Source organism: Strix aluco, chromosome W (assembly GCF_031877795.1).
Source record: "Strix aluco isolate bStrAlu1 chromosome W, bStrAlu1.hap1, whole genome shotgun sequence".
Lineage (NCBI taxonomy): Eukaryota > Metazoa > Chordata > Aves > Strigiformes > Strigidae > Strix > Strix aluco.
This window is the reverse complement of record NC_133970.1, coordinates 33,240,742-33,257,299: the sequence shown is the minus strand read 5'-3', so window position 1 is coordinate 33,257,299 and position 16,558 is coordinate 33,240,742. Positions and strand designations below refer to the sequence as shown.

The 16,558-nt window shown below is 42.0% G+C and overlaps 1 protein-coding gene across 3 annotated transcripts in view; it reads right to left on the bottom strand.

Moving 5' to 3' along the window:
- Positions 1-12,314, bottom strand: part of LOC141917734 (spindlin-Z-like) — a 134,833-nt gene extending 122,519 nt beyond the window's left edge. Inside the window, exon 1 of one of the 3 annotated variants that reach the window (XM_074811149.1) lies at positions 11,960-12,314. The gene's annotated coding sequence lies outside the window, so the exon portion shown is untranslated. Of the gene's footprint in view, positions 1-10,972; positions 11,385-11,414; positions 11,917-11,959 lie in introns of those variants that run through there. The other 2 variants (XM_074811151.1, XM_074811150.1) reach the window with 2 other exon arrangements.
- Positions 12,315-16,558: the final 4,244 nt, after the last annotated feature.

Genomic DNA, 16,558 nt, shown 5'->3' with positions numbered 1-16,558 from the left:
GTAGATAAAATCCATAAGCATTCAAAAGTCTTATAATGACAAGCTATTATTCATAGCATTTGATTGGTCTGAAAATGAATCTACATAGCCAATAAGGATAATGAAAAATAAGAAGCTATTTGACACTTAAAAAAATACAAAGCCACAAAACATTTAATGGAGGGACCAGCTTAGAAAAATGAATTACACAACATTAGCTCTGTATCCAAACAAAAAGATGACAAGATGTTCTATAAATCCATTTAGTCATTGATTTGAGACATACATGCCTAAACTTCTCCCATAATCAACACCACAGTAACTACAATCATGGCAGACAGCATTGAGCTTATTACAGGCACTAACTTGGGTCTCTATCCTGCCCAAATGCTGACTGCAAAAAACTTAATTCTCTTTCTTAACTCAGCTAACTGGGGGGGATTAAAATGAAGTTGTTGGGTAAATTAGGACTGAAGAAACCTCCTCTAGTCACAAGAAAATGGATAAATAATTTCATTAGAAATTACTAGCAGTGAAAGAGTAAACATTAACATTTTGCATAGTGATGCACGACGACACCAGTACAAAGATCATAAGTCCCTACCCAAAGCACAGAGAAGTTATCAGTTCTCCCTGGGAGATCAGAGAATTAATATCAGTGGCAAATTTCATTGTCTTTGCACAATCAGTCATTTTATCTTAGATTAAATCAGTTCTCATGTAAAGGCATTCAAGTAACTGTTTACATTGGGAAAGTAAATCACTTAAGTGAAAGCATTTGCTGTTAAATGCAAGTCTTGCCATAGGTACTACCCAATAACATGATGGTTTTTTTGGTCTATTTCCAGACCAATAGCAGAATATTCACTCACTGCCTATGATGTTAATACAAATCTCAGCCTAAAGATATTATCAACTTTAAACAGTGAATAGCTGCATTAGCTGTCAAAGTTATAAAATGTAGTAACAGCAAGGCACTGAGAAAATTCAGCACTGTATTAGGAGCTCTAACTACTCTATATATATTTATAAATTTGAAGGGTCAATGAAAAATAGTTCTTTAAAGTGAAATGTTTCTTGTGGAAGAGTAGTAGAGCTGTAGAAAAGAAATCAAAGCCCTCTAATACTAATAATTTAAATATTGTAGTCAACACTGAAATCATCAGCAAGGGCAAGTGAGAACTTAAACTGCTTACTATACTGTTGTGTTGTGGGTTTGGGTTTTTTTCCTACAAAAGATTAAACCCCTCAGCATCATAACACCATATGTTATTTTCTGTTTATGTACAGGTCTTTCAGATTTTTTGGTGGAAAACAAGTAACATCCTGCATAAGTTAAAAAAAAAAAAAGGAGGGGGGGGGATAAAGTTGTAAAACCAATGGCCCTTCCCAGAAGTAGAAGAAAAAGCAGAGAACAGTGATCGTGATACTGCTGGGTGGTTTTTAAGAAGTGGAAGAAAAATGCACAAAGACAAAAAGAACTTGCTCTGAAACTAATGCATATTTGCACATGCATGAAAATAAATGAGAAGCAGAAGATCTTAAAGAAGTATTTAAGAGGATGAATAACTGTTTCAAGGTATTTGGTGAAAAGTTATTTACTGGACTATGGAAAAATGTACTTTCAGAGAACACCTGCATGAGTTTGAGTATATGAACAGTTTTTGCTCAGAAATTAGCAAAACTGGTTTAAGCCAAGGAATTTCTTTTAACTGAGCTGTCAAAACCAACCTGTAGCTCAAGAATTCACACTGTATTCAGTGCTCACCCCCCCCCCCCTTGCTCGACTGTTTTTTCAGAGCGCAAGATACCTAGCATAGTGGGAAAACAACACTCCCCTTGTGAACTAGAGCAGTATTTGATAGCATTTACCAACACTAGAAGTAATTTACAGATGTGAGAATTCAGCAGAGAAAGAAGGTAATATTATCATGTTATTGTACTTTAAAAGATTATATAACTGGAAGGACTGCCTGTGAATAGGCTTTGAGGAATTGCCTCTACAGACAAGCAAAAGTGTGCCTCAAACATTTCATTCCTCTTGTCCTGTATTAGCAGAGGTGAAAAGTTATAGCAAGAAGGAAGTCCAGACTCTAAGAATGAAGACCATCTTGGAATCATTTTTTCCCTACCATACCTTGCTTGTCCTAGAGAAAATGTGCATTCATTTCTTACTTAGATAATAAACTTCTTATAGAATAATTTAGAAGCAGGATTTTTTATGTATTGTACATGCAGCACAAATGCAAAAGAAATGGGAAAGTACATTCATCAAGACAGGACTTCAGAGTGAGAACTTTTAGCAGGGACAAGAGGTAGCTCCTCCTCCTCTTAGCTTGAAAAATCTTTGCAGAAAGCTTTATGTCTGGCCTGAACTAGATTCAGCAACACAAACACTTAATTATGTCTTCTATTTCCTGAGATTTTGCATAAATATAGGCATTGGTAATAAAAAAAAAAGAGTTTTTTTTTCTTTTGGAAACATACATACTTATTTGCAGAGAGGCAGATTAAATTACCTTCTAGTACTTCAAATAAGGTTGAGTACTGAACTGAAGTGCAGAGAAAGGGAGAAAACAAACCCAGAAAGGGAAAAAGTCAGGTTCTCAAAGCAGGGCATCCCTCCACTTGTAAACAGTATCCTATAGATAAACAGAGCACACACAAGAACAGACACCTCTGACTTTCATGGTGCATTAGGTGTATGCGGCAAGAGGTCAGGGACTGTCCTGTCCCTGTCACAGCCAGTTCCAGCCTGCTCAGTAACAGATCCACCACAGGCTAAAGCTGAGCCAATCAGCAAAGCTGGTGGCACCTATGTGAGAACATATTTTAAAAAAATGGGAGAAGACACCAAAGGGAGAGGGGAGAAGGGAACAAAAAGAAGTGAAAAAGAGAGAGAACACCACGGTCAGAACAGAAAGAGCTCCATGGCAAAGAAAAAATTCCTGAAGGAACTGCAGTCTGCAGAAGACCCATGCCAGAGCAGATATTCCTGAAAGGACTACAGCCTGTGGAGAACCCATGCCAGAACAAATGATGCCTGCAAGCAGTTGGTGCTAATTGCTGTAAAGGGTCTCAGATAAGAATGCATCCAAGGAGATAATTTTTGCAAGTGTGATGGGTACATCCTGGGGAGGGCAGAGAAACCAACAGACACCTGTGGCAGTCAAAGATAAGAAAGCTGAGAAACCTTACAGACAGAGCAATGAGCCAAGACCAGGCCTTATATGAAAAAACCTCAGAGTTCATGGAAAGGACACTAAGAGACACCTCTTCAACAACCACTAGGGACCACCACAGACCACCGAAAACCCCCATGGAAGCCCCTCAGAGACCCTTCTCCAAATTTTAGTACGCTTGCACAACATATTAACATATGCATTAGATTCTCTGAAAATAGGTGTGTACGTCTCGGAAATTACATGAATATTCATCCATTTTATTGTATATAATAAGTGTGCCTTTGTCTTTCGGCATGCACGTTAGGTGGAGTGATCCCCCGTGCATCCAGCGCTGCAATAAAGAATGCCTGCCTTCTAAAACTTCAAAGTAAGTCTTGGAGGGTTCTTTTGAGACCGAATTTACAGTAACACAAAGAAAGAGTGAGAAGAAATGAGCAGCAGAGAGAAGCTGCTATATGCTGACAATAACAACCCCCCACACACATACTGCATCACTGAAGGTACTGAGTGTAACTTGCAGACATAACAAGGGGCAAGGGGAAGGGTTTGGAGTGAAGCTGAGTCTGGGAAAAGGGGGAGGAAAAGTGTTTTCCCTAAGCGTGATCTCCATAGGTCTTTTAATGTTTGTTTTGTTTCCATTTCCCAATACTTGAATCAGTAATTTTTATATATATATATAAAAATTGGTAATAAATTAAGTTAAATTCCCCAAATTAAGTCTATTTTGCCCATGACAGTTAATTGGCAAGTGATCTCCTTGTCTTTACCTTGACCAACAAGCTTTCTTGCTCCTGTTCTTCCTATCTTCTCCTTCCATCCTGCTGGGGGAAGGGGTGAAAGAACAGCTGCCTGAAAATTTGGCTGCCAGCCAGGGCCAACCCACCACATCCCTGCTTTGTATTTAAACTTGCTACACCCCCAGCCAAACATAGTCCCCCAGAATTGTGGTTAGAGGCCTCAGCATGACAACTAGGATGTTTATTCACAGCAAAAAATCTTGTCCCAAGTCATTACCATTTAAAAATGTACTTTTCATCCAATATTGATACAGCTACATCTCTAGTCATATGAAATAAGTTTGCCTCATCCACCTCTCTATATGAGCCTCTATACTGCTATAACTGAGGGTAGGAATGAATCCCTCCCTCCCAACTTTAAACAAGCAAGCTGTTAGGACAGCACATGAACCAGAAGAGAAGTTGCTTGTCCTCTGTCTTATGGCTGTGTGGTGGTTTGACCTTGGCTAAATGTCAGGTACCCACCAAGTCGCTCTATCACTTCCCCCCCTTCCCCTTTTTCTCAACAGGGCAAAGAGGGGAAAGAAAATAAGATAGGAAAAAAAAAAAAAAAAAACACACCCTTGTGGGTAAAACAAAAGCAGTTTTAATGTAAGAAAAGCAAAGCAAAGGTCCACGCGCAGCAGAAGCAAAAAAAAGAAAACAGATTTATTCTCTACTTCCCATGAACAGGCGATGTCAGGCCTTCTCAGGAAGCAGGGCTCCAATACGCGTAGTGGTTGCCTCGGAGGACCAAGGGTGACCCCACCCCCTTCCTCCTTTCTCCCAGCTTTATACTGAGCAGACGTCATATGGTCTGGAATATCCCTTTGGTCAGTTCGAGTCAGCTGTCCTGGTTGTGTCCCCTCCCAAGATCTTGCCCACCCCGTCCCACTGTGGGGGGGAAATGTCAGAAAGAGCCTTGGTGCTGTGTAAGCACTACTCAGCAGTAGCCACACCACCAGTGTGCTATCAACACCCTGCCAGCTCCCAACATAAAACACAGCACCATGAGGGCTGCTACAGGGGAAAACCAATTCCGGCTCAGCCAGACCCGGTACAGGCTGACACCTAACCGTAAAGTATGTTTATACTGATAAGGGGGGGGGGGGAACGGACGGATGACAGACAGGGACAGGGACTGAAGGAAGGGACCATGACAGAAGGTCAAAACACATGTAACTCACAAATGCTAATAACAAAAAAAAAAAAAACAAAACACACACGACTACAGTAGTCACCTGAGGTGCCCTCAGCAGTCAGTGGACCAAGAGAGATTTCTATCTTGATTCACTGCTAGAAAAAGCCTTTTCCTCAGTAAAGAGATGACCCTCTGGGATCTGAGGGCAGCCTTTTTGAATGCTCACCCTACTCACAGGGTGTCAAGCATAAATACCCAACAGTCTCCAGTTTGCAAATGTCAAACACCTGTGTACTCCCCAACTCTAAAAGCATTTAAGAGTCAGATTTTTTAATAGTATTTACACTACACAAGAGACAGAATTTCCTGTTAAGCTGTTTTTTGAAGATACTCCTGTCAGCATATATTTTGACAGATCAGATCTCTTATAACTGCAGTTATTTTTTTGAGCACAAGAGGGGTTATACAACCTACATCCTCCAAGCGTTATCTTCATTATTTTTATCATTCCTAGAAAATTAAAAGACAGTTTACTCTCCAAACATTTAAAATTCAAGTTGAAGACCAGAGATCTGTTACAAACATACAGAAGAACGGACAAAATGCTCATGAGTATGATAGGCAGTTATCTAAGCATACCAGAGACCTAAGCACTGTACTGAATTTTAGTAGATATGTTTGACACAGCATTTGAAAAGGGATAGCAAGAAAACTCAACATGTGTTGTGGGCAAAAAAAGTTTACTGATTTTTGGTGAATTTCAATCAATTTAATTTATTGTCAGTTAAAAACTTCTAATTACCAATTCTGTTACTGAAACAAACAAAAAAACACGCTCACACTCTCTCAGAAATCACAAAAATCACAGAATGGTTGAGGTTGGAAGGGACCTCTGGAGGTCATCTGGTTCAATAACCCTGCTCAAGCAAGGCCACCTAGAGCCAGTTGATCAGTAACTATGTCCAGACAGATTTTTAATATCTCCAAGGAGGGAGACTCTATAACCTCCCTGGGCAACCTGTTGCAGTGCTCAGTTACCCTCACAGTAAAAGTGTTTCCTCATGTTCAAATGAAACCTCCTGTGTTTCACTGTGTGCACATTGCCTGTGGTCCTGTCACTGGGCACCACTAGAAAGAGCCTGGCTCTGTCTTCATTACAGCCTCTCTTCAGGTATTTATAGACATTAGTAAGATCCCCCCCCAAGCCTTCTCTTCTCTACATTAAACATTCCCAGCTCTCTCAGCCTTTCCTCAGATGTAAGATGCTCTAGCCCCTTAATCATCTTTGTGGCCCTCCACTGGACTCTCTCCAGTATGTCCATGTCTCTCTTGTACTGTAGAGCCCAGAACTGGACATGGTACTCCAGGTGTACCCTCACCAGTGCTGAATATAAGGGAAGGATCATCTCCCCCAACCTTCTGGCAATGCTTTGCCTAATGCAGCCCAGGATACCATTAGCCGCCTTTGCCACAAAAGCACATTGCTGGCTCATGCTCAACTTGGTGTCCACCAGGACCTCCAGGTCCTTTTCTTCAAAGCTGCTTTCCAGATGGGTGGCCCCCAGCATGTACTGGTGCATGGGGTTGTTCTTCTCTAGGGGCAGGACTTGGCACTTCCCCTTGGTGAACTGCATGAGGTTCCTCCTGTCAACCCATTTCTCTGGCCTGTCCAGGTCCCTCTGGGTGGCAGCACAACCCTCTATTGTATCAGTCACTCCTCCCTTGCTGTAGGTACACTGCCCCATTATCCAGGTCATTAACGAAGATGTTAAACAGGACCAGACCCAGTATTGACCCCTGGGGTACACCACTAGTTACTGGCCTCCAACCAGACTTTGTGTCACCACCTTCTGGGCCCAGCCATTCAGCCAGTTTTCAATCCACTTCATCATCCCTTGACTCTGCAAAACCTCTCCTTCTACCTGTTTGTTCTCTAATCTCATCAGCACACATAAAACAGTCTCTTAGAAGGGGCAACAGGCAGTGCACAAAATTGGGGTTCAGTGTGTGGTGGTTCCTCTACTGGTAGTAGTCCCTTTAGTCAGACCTCTCAGCCCACCACTTGAGCTCCTGCTCTCCTCCTGTATCAGCATGGTCTTCTGTCTCCTCTTTCCTCTGCTTTGGTGTTATTTTTTTTCTTCCTTTTTTTCCACCATTTACCACCCTTTCTTAGTTTTGTTTTTGGAGGCACCACAAAATTTGCTGATTGGCCCATCTTTGGCCTGCAACGGGGTTGTTGCTGAGCTGGCTGGAACCAGCTGTAACCAGTAAAGGGCAGTCAACAACTTTTTCCCACAGAGGTCACCCCTGCAGCCCCACCCTGCCAATTATGCCCAATACAAAACCTCACAAGGGAACTATTCCAGAACATGTTTTCTTCTATGCTGCTAGGAACTTCCAGATTTAAAAATCTCAAAAGCAAGCATGAAATTATACAGTGGAGTTAAGCTACCTTTTTTGAACACACTAGGGAAGAATTTTTCATAAAGAAAATACATACTAAAGTAGGGAAATAATTTTTGCAACAGAAGTAGTTATTTGATCTTAACACATACCAGACGTCTGAAATCTGATATGTCTTTCAGTTGTGCTTCTTACCCTAAAAGAGGCCATGATCTAGTAAAGTTCATTTTTACATTTAAATGTGATTAATACAGGTTCAGAAAAAGTCATTTATATTTTTTGAAAGGGGGGTCAAGTTAAGGTGTAAATAGGTGAAGTTTGGTGTTGTTTTTTTTTTTTGTTTTTTTTTTTTTTTTACAAAAAACAGCATAATGGCAGCTTAGTATGCTTTAGAACAAGTCAATGAACATTACTGAAAAAGTCAAGTTTACTTCTTCATTTTACAAGTGACTGACAACATCTGGGCAAAGTAATAACATAAAATTAAGAAGCAGCACCAGTAGTAGACATCAGTTTGCTAGGTAATGTTATACTTCACAACCTAGTCAGCACAGCAATCTTAAACCAGAATAGTTACCCATGATCCCTATATTTATTACTTTTTCTGACCTAATAGTGATCTGGGGAAAACAAAACCCACCAAGCAATACAGTGGATAGAATTAAAAAGCCTTTGAGGTACACATTCAGAGAGAATTGTCATCTTAATAGTCTACATCCAAAGATACATAGGGAACTTGGGATTCAGAACTACCTCTGAACCACTAGGAAGACTCTGAAAACAGAAGGATGAGAGATCAACCAGTGACCTTAAACATAGCAACACATTTTATTGGAGCACTTTCATCCCAAAGCATTTCCAAACTTGCAGATACAAGCAGTCTTAAACTTAAGCAGACAGATAGGCGCCCCAGAATTCTGACACTAAATCAAACAAACCAAAAACTCCAAAAAGGAACATTAAAATTAGCCAGGTTACCACACACCACTGATCACTCCCAGGAAATGGAACTGCAAGGACTGAATCCAAGACACTTCAATTAAAGTAGCTGGCACTGTTAGTACAAGTGGACTACCAGCTACAATGTGGTCAAAGAATAGGATCTGCATACAGCTATGCCAGAAGAAGTGACAGTGAAAATAGAGATTACTTCAAAGATGGCAAGTGGACTCAACAATTGGTCACAATGATAAAAATGTTCTCACTATAAATGGCTACTGTAAGTCATCCATATAAAAACAACTGGAATATTATTGGTAAGCAAGCAAAGAGATAAAGTCCTCCTCTGTTCAAACTACCACCTGCAATTGAAGGTCTAAAGTTCAGCAGTTCATCTGCATGTTAAGCGTTGTTGAAATCTATAGAGCTACTCTTAAAATTAAGATCTACTCTCACCACCACTATCTGGAGGTGCAGACCTTGAAGAGCACATAACAGTATTCAACAATAGAACATTAACAAAGAGAGGCACTAAAAGCTAACTTTAGCAAAAAAGACTATAAAAAGCTACTGTAATTTACAGTATACTCTCAGTAACTATTTTACAGATATATCTCCAAGAAAATCCATCATAAAAGATAATTCAACAACACATCTCAACCATCTTGCAATACTTGCAAATACTAGAATGCAATTAGGTAACATTTAAATCTAACATAGTCACCAGTTAATGACAACTTGTAATGGTTCCACAACCTGCTGAAATACATAGTTTCCAAGCAAGCAAGTCAAACAAGACTCCACATAACATGGATTTACAGCAGTTTTACAACATACATTACACAAAAGAAAAAAAAGCAGTATCCAATTGTAGAAACATTCTCCTCAACCTCCGACAGCCAAATCAATTCACCTCCTAAATTCTGCATGCCATCGTCAAATTCACATTTTAGATTAAGACAGAAAGTTAAATCCAACCACTGTCACATGGTGAAAACAGTAGTAAGTACTGTATATTAGTCAATTAAATAATTTCACCATTACTTGAAAATTACTTTAGTGATCCCAGGCCCATTTTTTTTTTCCACTGTTCATAGACAAAATACAAATTACTTAACTAATTTGTTAAGTAGTTAACAATAGTTAAGAGTAACTGTGCGCTGCACAAATCCACTGATGTATCAAGTTACAGACTTTTGCTCAGATTGTTCCATCTAGAAATATTACAGTTGACTTGGGAGCCATGACACAAATACACATTCCAAATGCAATTTGGATGACTCCACTCAAGTTTTACATTGTGGTAAACTCAATACAATAATTTATTTTCTCTTCCAGTTAATTGACACTTGTTAATGGGAATGGAAAAAGTGGGAAAAAAAACATAGATTAAAGAAATTATTAATATATGATACTTAATTCTAGCATTAAAATACAGTAACTACTGCTATCTCAATAAAAACTATGATTATGCTATGCTAGTGCTTCTCCACTAGAAGCTTCCAAAGCAAAGTAGCCAAAGAAAAGAGTTAGGACATTACTTTAGGGCACTGCTCTGATAGAAGTCATGGTTATGAATGTGTACATGCTTTGAATAAAGACTGTGTTTTTAAATATAATCTTTGAAAAATGAAATATTTACTGTGAGTTACAGTAACACATATGTTCAGAAAGCAATAGAAAGCATCACATCCTTTGCACCTTGAGCATTCATCCTTAAATTAAAACCTAGATATGCTGTTCCCCACCAGATCATTTTAGATATACCCAATAAAGCCGAAATAACATTTGACTTTATGTCACTTAAAAAAAAAAAAAAAAAAAGCAATAAAATATAAACTATTTTCATTGAAGCCAGAAGGGGGTACTCTGAATAACTGAGGTCGGGACTGAACTGAACATTTGTCTTGTGTTAGGAGATTAGAAACATGCTGTCTTGCATTTCAGTATCGTATTTCACTTCACGATGCCATGCCTTTTCTTTTTTAAGAAAAAGTGCTCCTTTTAACAACAAAAAACCCCAAACCGCTTCCATTTGTACTATTGTCATCACAAGGGCAAATTAATCTGTGACAGAAAACTAGCAACACAAAGAGACCCGGCAAGCGTTAATTCCAGTTTTATATCCTGTGATCTGCGAACTACTTAAGATGCTGACAAGGAGATAGAGAAAGCCAAGAAAAAACAAAAAGCCTATACTATGGTTTTTCACTACACAATGCCTATTCTAACATAACTAGTTCAGGTCTTTTAAATAAGACTGTGTCGAGTAGATACCATATACTGAACTACATCCTAAAATGAAAGAAACGGCACTAGACCATTTCGCAAGCACAATACAGTATTTCATCTCCGCCAGCACTTTGGTGCACCAGCCCCCTCCCCCAAAAGAGATACGCGCATTCTAATCAAGCCTCTCAGCAGGGGTCAGCCAATTCTCCCCCTCCCTCCAGGCCTTACTAGGTTCCCAAACCCCCTCTAATTTTAGGTTTCATTTTGTTGTAAACAGCAAAGCGAAAGGAGAAAGCATCCAAAGCGAGGATCCTTACCCTTGAAATCCCGCCATGCGCGCAATAAGAAGGGGAAGAAACAAAAGCCTAAATGGAGGAGAGGCTAAGCAGCAGAGACGGGGGAGAAAGAGGAGAGCCTGGTGAAGGAGCAGGACGAGCGTCAGCCATGTTGTGTATGTTGGTCCAGTATTTACAAACCTGCAGCTACATCAGCGTTTTGAGTCTGGGAGAAGGGGAAAAAAAGGGAGAGGAGGGAGGAGAGAAAGGAATCGAGGGAGGAGGGGAAAGCGGCGGCAGCAGACAAAGGAGAGCGCGCATACACGCACGCACTCTCTGTCCCAGACAGCCCCACGCGTTAGCAACTCTCCCAGCTCCAGACTTTGGCTACTGCGGTACAGCCGAGCCCCCCCCACCACCCTCACCTCCCTTGCTCCCCATTTTCTCGTGGGGAGAGCGGACGGATGACAGGGCAAAGGCATACCTCCCTCAGCCTCCCCCAACGTGCACTATCGACAGAGAGGCTTGTCTGCCGGAAGCCCCTCGGCGGGCCCCAGCCCACAGTACAATACCTCCAGAGGAAGAGGGGGTGCGCAGCTGCGACCCCTCCCCTCCAGCAAGGGATGGTGTGTGCGTGATAGATACCAAGAGAGGCCATGCCAAAGGAAGGCAGCAGTTTCCCCGAGCCCGGAAGAGTGGGGGTTGCCAAGGACCTGGGGCGCTACGTGGGAAGATAGAAACGATAATATGAGCCCGGGGGCCCCCACTCCCGCCCGCCTCCCGCGGCATCCGGGCGGGCCGCTGAGGCGGGCAATGAAGAAGAAAGGGTAACAGAGACGGAACACCACAAGTATATAAATAATGTCAGCCTCAGGGGAGGGAAAGCTAGGAGCAGCGGCTCTAAACTCATTCTACAGCGACTCCCTCCGGCTCTGCCCGGTACTAGGCTAGGCTAAGCTAGGCCAAGGGCGGCGCGACAGGCTATGCTTTCCCGCCGCCCACCCACCCCGCATCTCGCGACTCACTTACCTGCTAGGGGGATGGACGCCCGGGAGTGCCAGGAGAACGGCCTAAGAGCGTTAGGGCTGCAGCAGTCCTCCTATCTCACTAGGCCACTCAGATTCTCTGCGGCAGCAATAGAAATAGCTGCTTTCCTTATCTCGCTTGTCCCCCTCCGCCGTCACTACTGCTGCCTCCTGCTCGCCTCTGCCACATTTGGATCCTCCTCTCCGTATATGAGCTATATCACGAGAATAGAGGCCTCTTCACCTTCCTGCCAAATAGTGAGCTACCCTCATCGAGACGTTCAAAACACAGGGCCGGACACCGCCCTCCTCCCCTCCACCAACACGCAGGCGCACTGCAAATTCTGAACTGCGACAGGAGCGCAGGAAGCAATCCTCCACCCAGTCCACCACTATTCACTAGCGCGCAGGCTTGCTCGTAGCTGCTACTGCCCCTCCTTCTCCGCCATCTCCCGGCGCTCCGTCAGTGGTCATAGCGGAAGATGGGGTGTGAATTCGTCTGCAGATGGCAGTATGTTGGCCCTTCTCCAAATATAGGCTACTAGACCCTGGGACGGTGAACGTCAGCCTTTCCCCTCCCGTCTGCCCGCCCACCGCGGTGGGTTCAGTGCTGCTTCGCGAGGTGGCCAGAGTGCTTTATGGCAGCGGTACCGCTTCCCTAAGCAGGCCTTGGGAGCCAGCGGCACTCCGCTGCCCCCTCGCCATCATAGGAAGGAAAATGTATAAGCCATCATAAGAAAGAAAAATCAGCTATGGATATCCTGTGTTACAAATTCGGCCCATGCCGACTGAGGAGAGAGGCTAGGATGCAAAGTATAGAATTACAAAGGTAAATATTTATTTATGTGCATGAGATGTCTCAGCCAAACTGGACATACCCAAGGAATTTTTCTTTAGGGGTTTTATACCTTACACTACAAGGGTATGATATGAACAATCCAATTACCTACTAATGCATATTTCTAATTATCCAATCATAAACATAGTGCAGCATAGCAACGTACATTACAAAAATATATTTTGTAGGTCTTGCAGCATCATTACCTGTCAGCATCCTTGTGGTTTATCTGTTAATCCAGATGTTTCCCTCATCAACTTAAGTTATTCTAACACCAAGTTATTAGGCATCAGCAATTCATGTTTCTCTTAGATATGGATCCTTCAGTTAAGGAAACCTCTGTTCTTGCAAAAAATATCTTAGTTGATCACTTGTCCTTAATAGGGATCTTGGGTCTCCAGATAATGATGCAACAATTATATGCTAATAATGTTCTTATCTCCTAATGACCATGTGGTCTCAATAATTTATATCACACCTACTAGAAATGAAAATAAAGATTTAGACAAAAGGATAAAAATAAGATGCACTGTCACCAAACCATAGTCTATCACATTTTTTACATTATTCAAGGATATAATTTCAAGCTTTAGATTGACAAAGAACAAAATGGAAAACATCAATAAGTAAGATTATGTTCTTCTCTGTCAAATCCAATAATGGGTTCAAAGATCAAAACAGGTGAACAGCTGAGGCACAGTCTGCCTTAACAAATCTAATGGGTATTTTTTTCAAAGTAGACCTTGGCATGATGTGATATGACATCTTTCTGTTACAACATCATAAGACAAAGAAACTTCAAGGCATGAAGACAGCCATGCAGAATTGTTTGAGTCAAGAGTTTGATTGAAGGCCATTATATTGTGAAACCAAAATGCAACTTAACTGAATTAATAATATCCTGAAATTTTTCCTTTTTTTTTTTTAAGTGCTGTTGTCACCTGACACTAAGGAACAGATAGGTTCTTTTAGGGATCCTTGGCAGAATTTTGACAATAAGTTATAGTTTCAAATAAAGATTCAATTTTTAACAAAATTTTATTATTAGCATAGCATAGAATCTTATGATCAGAGTAGCACAGGTTTTTTAATAAGCAGAATCAGTGTAGCACAGTTTTATAAGTAGCATACCACAGAATTTTATAGCACAGCTTAACTTATGGTTTCTAATCACCTGGACCCTCTGCAGATCAGGTCAAATCTTAATACTTGGCTTGCCATATCAATATAGCAATCATAATCTAAACTCGAAATACGCAAAAGAATATGAGTCACTCAATCCTCAGAAGAAGCAGACGATGGTGGAGGCATCTCTGACCACCAGAGGATCATGGGTTTTGCCATCCAGCACCAGTTCCAGTCCAAGTCCCACTTAGGACTTGTAACTGATTAATTTTATAGACAGTGCTCTGTGTGCTGCTATGCTTCCCTGTTCTGTGTTGGGGTCACCACCACCTGGTTGGCCAATAAAGAGGGGTGTAGTTGGCCTGGTGCCCAGAAACCTGGAGGCCAATAGGGAAGGGGAGAAATTGTCTGCCTGGTGTGTGGGACCTTCAAGGCCTGATAAGGAGGGGAAAGGGAACCAATATGTGACCAGCTCGGTCACAGAGAATGGCTATTTGTTTTATAAAATGGTATTAGTTATGCTAACTATATTACCAGTGGTCAGGAGCACGAGGTACTGGGCACAGCTGTACATAAACTTCCTAGTCTTTCTGGATGCTTTGAAGCACCACCTAGTTTGGTTAGGAATAGAATGGCTGAACTCTTCCAGAAGCTTTGAATGCTACTGAGTACCTTTGGGTGAGAACCAGATTCTCTCTGGTCCCAGAAAATTTTGCTTTCTTGATATCCTCCCAGCCTAAAGAGAAAAAGACTCAACTACTGAAAAAAAATTACAGCCCTTTCAATTTGATGGTAGAATCAAGAACCCTCAGAATTCAAGGGCCAGAACTTTGCTTGATCTGAATTTGAAGGAGGAATGATATCCTGCTTCTGAGCTTGATCTTCAGTTAATACCTTTAAATGCTGGGATCAATCAGCCACTTCTGCTTTAATTTAACCTTAAAGGAGCAGTTATCCATTTGAGATAACTATCTGGCTACCTGGCTAATTTGTCTTTTCCAAGCAAGCTACTATAAAGCTATCACAGGAATTATTTAAAGTCAACAGAAACAGAGGCCTCCTTCCAATGTGTTTCCTCTCTGACATGGTTACAACATTGATGAAATTTATCATGCCAGCAGGAACCAAGCATCTATCTTTTAGCAACTTGAATAAAATAATCTGTGTTTAGATAACATAGGTCTGTGATAGACTCAGAGGCATCCTATCAAACACGTTTGAGATTCCTGCCCTGCTGTGGGAAAGATCAAAGCACAGTGGTAAACTATGCATGCGTGAATCCCTGAAATACAGGCAAAATCAGCAGGTTTGGCGATCTTTTAGCATGGACCGAGCTCTGCGGTGCCTGCATCCCCGCTTGTGTGCCTCTGCCCAGGTGCATTTCATCTGTGGTTTTGTGATTGTTCCTGCATCCTGCCTGTGCCAGCTCACACATTTGGCCTAGTCGGCAGGATCCAGGAAAAGCCATGCCATGGCTGGCAAAAAAGTTGGGGACTGGGGAGGCCGCAACGGTGACTCCTTGTGTTCTGGGATGGTCCAGTACTGAGCGCTGGACCCCGTGGCCGCTTTCCTGGCAAAATTGGCTCCACGGGAAGCATGGCCTGAAATAGATGATGGGGCAGCAGTTACCCCCCAGACAACCGAAACAGCTATGCACGGGTTGCCACGGAAAGCGGCATCGGATTCTTCTCGCAAATTAGTGGGGAGATTGGGATGGTTATTAGTTACTGGTCTTAGAGCTCTTGACCGTGAAGTTGTTGCATTACAGAGTAAAGTGAGAGAATTGGTAAAGGAAATTGGGACTTTACAAGATGCAAAAGTGATCATGCAAGAAGTAATTACTATTCAAGCAGAGCAGTGCCATGGGCTGGAAGATAATGTAGAGAGGTTGGTAGCACACATCGCTAATAAACAAAGGGACAGATATGGGAAAAGTAAGATTTTGATTTCCCAAGTTCAGGCTCTCACCACAAAATGGACATGGGATCCCGGGGAATGGGATGGAAATATTCAGAGTGAGTCCTCAGACTCCGAGACTGAGTTTGAATTTGAGCCGGACTTAAAAGGCAGGGAGGACGTGGAAGCGTGACCCCTCATAGAAATGATGGAGCAGCAGGAACAAGCGGACAGGGGAGTGCAGATTATGCGTACATACGCTCCAAAAGAGTTAAGGGAATTTTTAGAGAACCATCAGCAAAAGAGTGGGGAAGGCATACTGGCATGGGTTTTGCGAGCTTGGGATAGTGGAGCTGCATCTATTAATTTATTAGTGGGTGAAAAAGATTTATTAAACCCTATAGCAAATGCTGATCAGATACAACGAGGATATGCTCAGTTGCAAAATATCAGAGGTCCTGATGGGGGAGATATTATTGCACCTACGCTATATCAGTGGTTGTGTGCAGCTGTTTTAACAGCATATGCAGAACCTGTCAAATTAACGTCGTCCCTCGCGAACTGGTGTACAATGAAAGAAGGTATTAATTTGGCGCGGCAGATGGGGATGGCTCATGCGTTGGTTACGGGATCCAATCCGGACAGGGTAGCAGTAACGAGAAGTATCAAAATGCAGTTTTTGAGAGGAGCGCCTGCCTCACTAAAACCCTTGGTTATACCAGCAGTGACAAATGATAAGGGTAA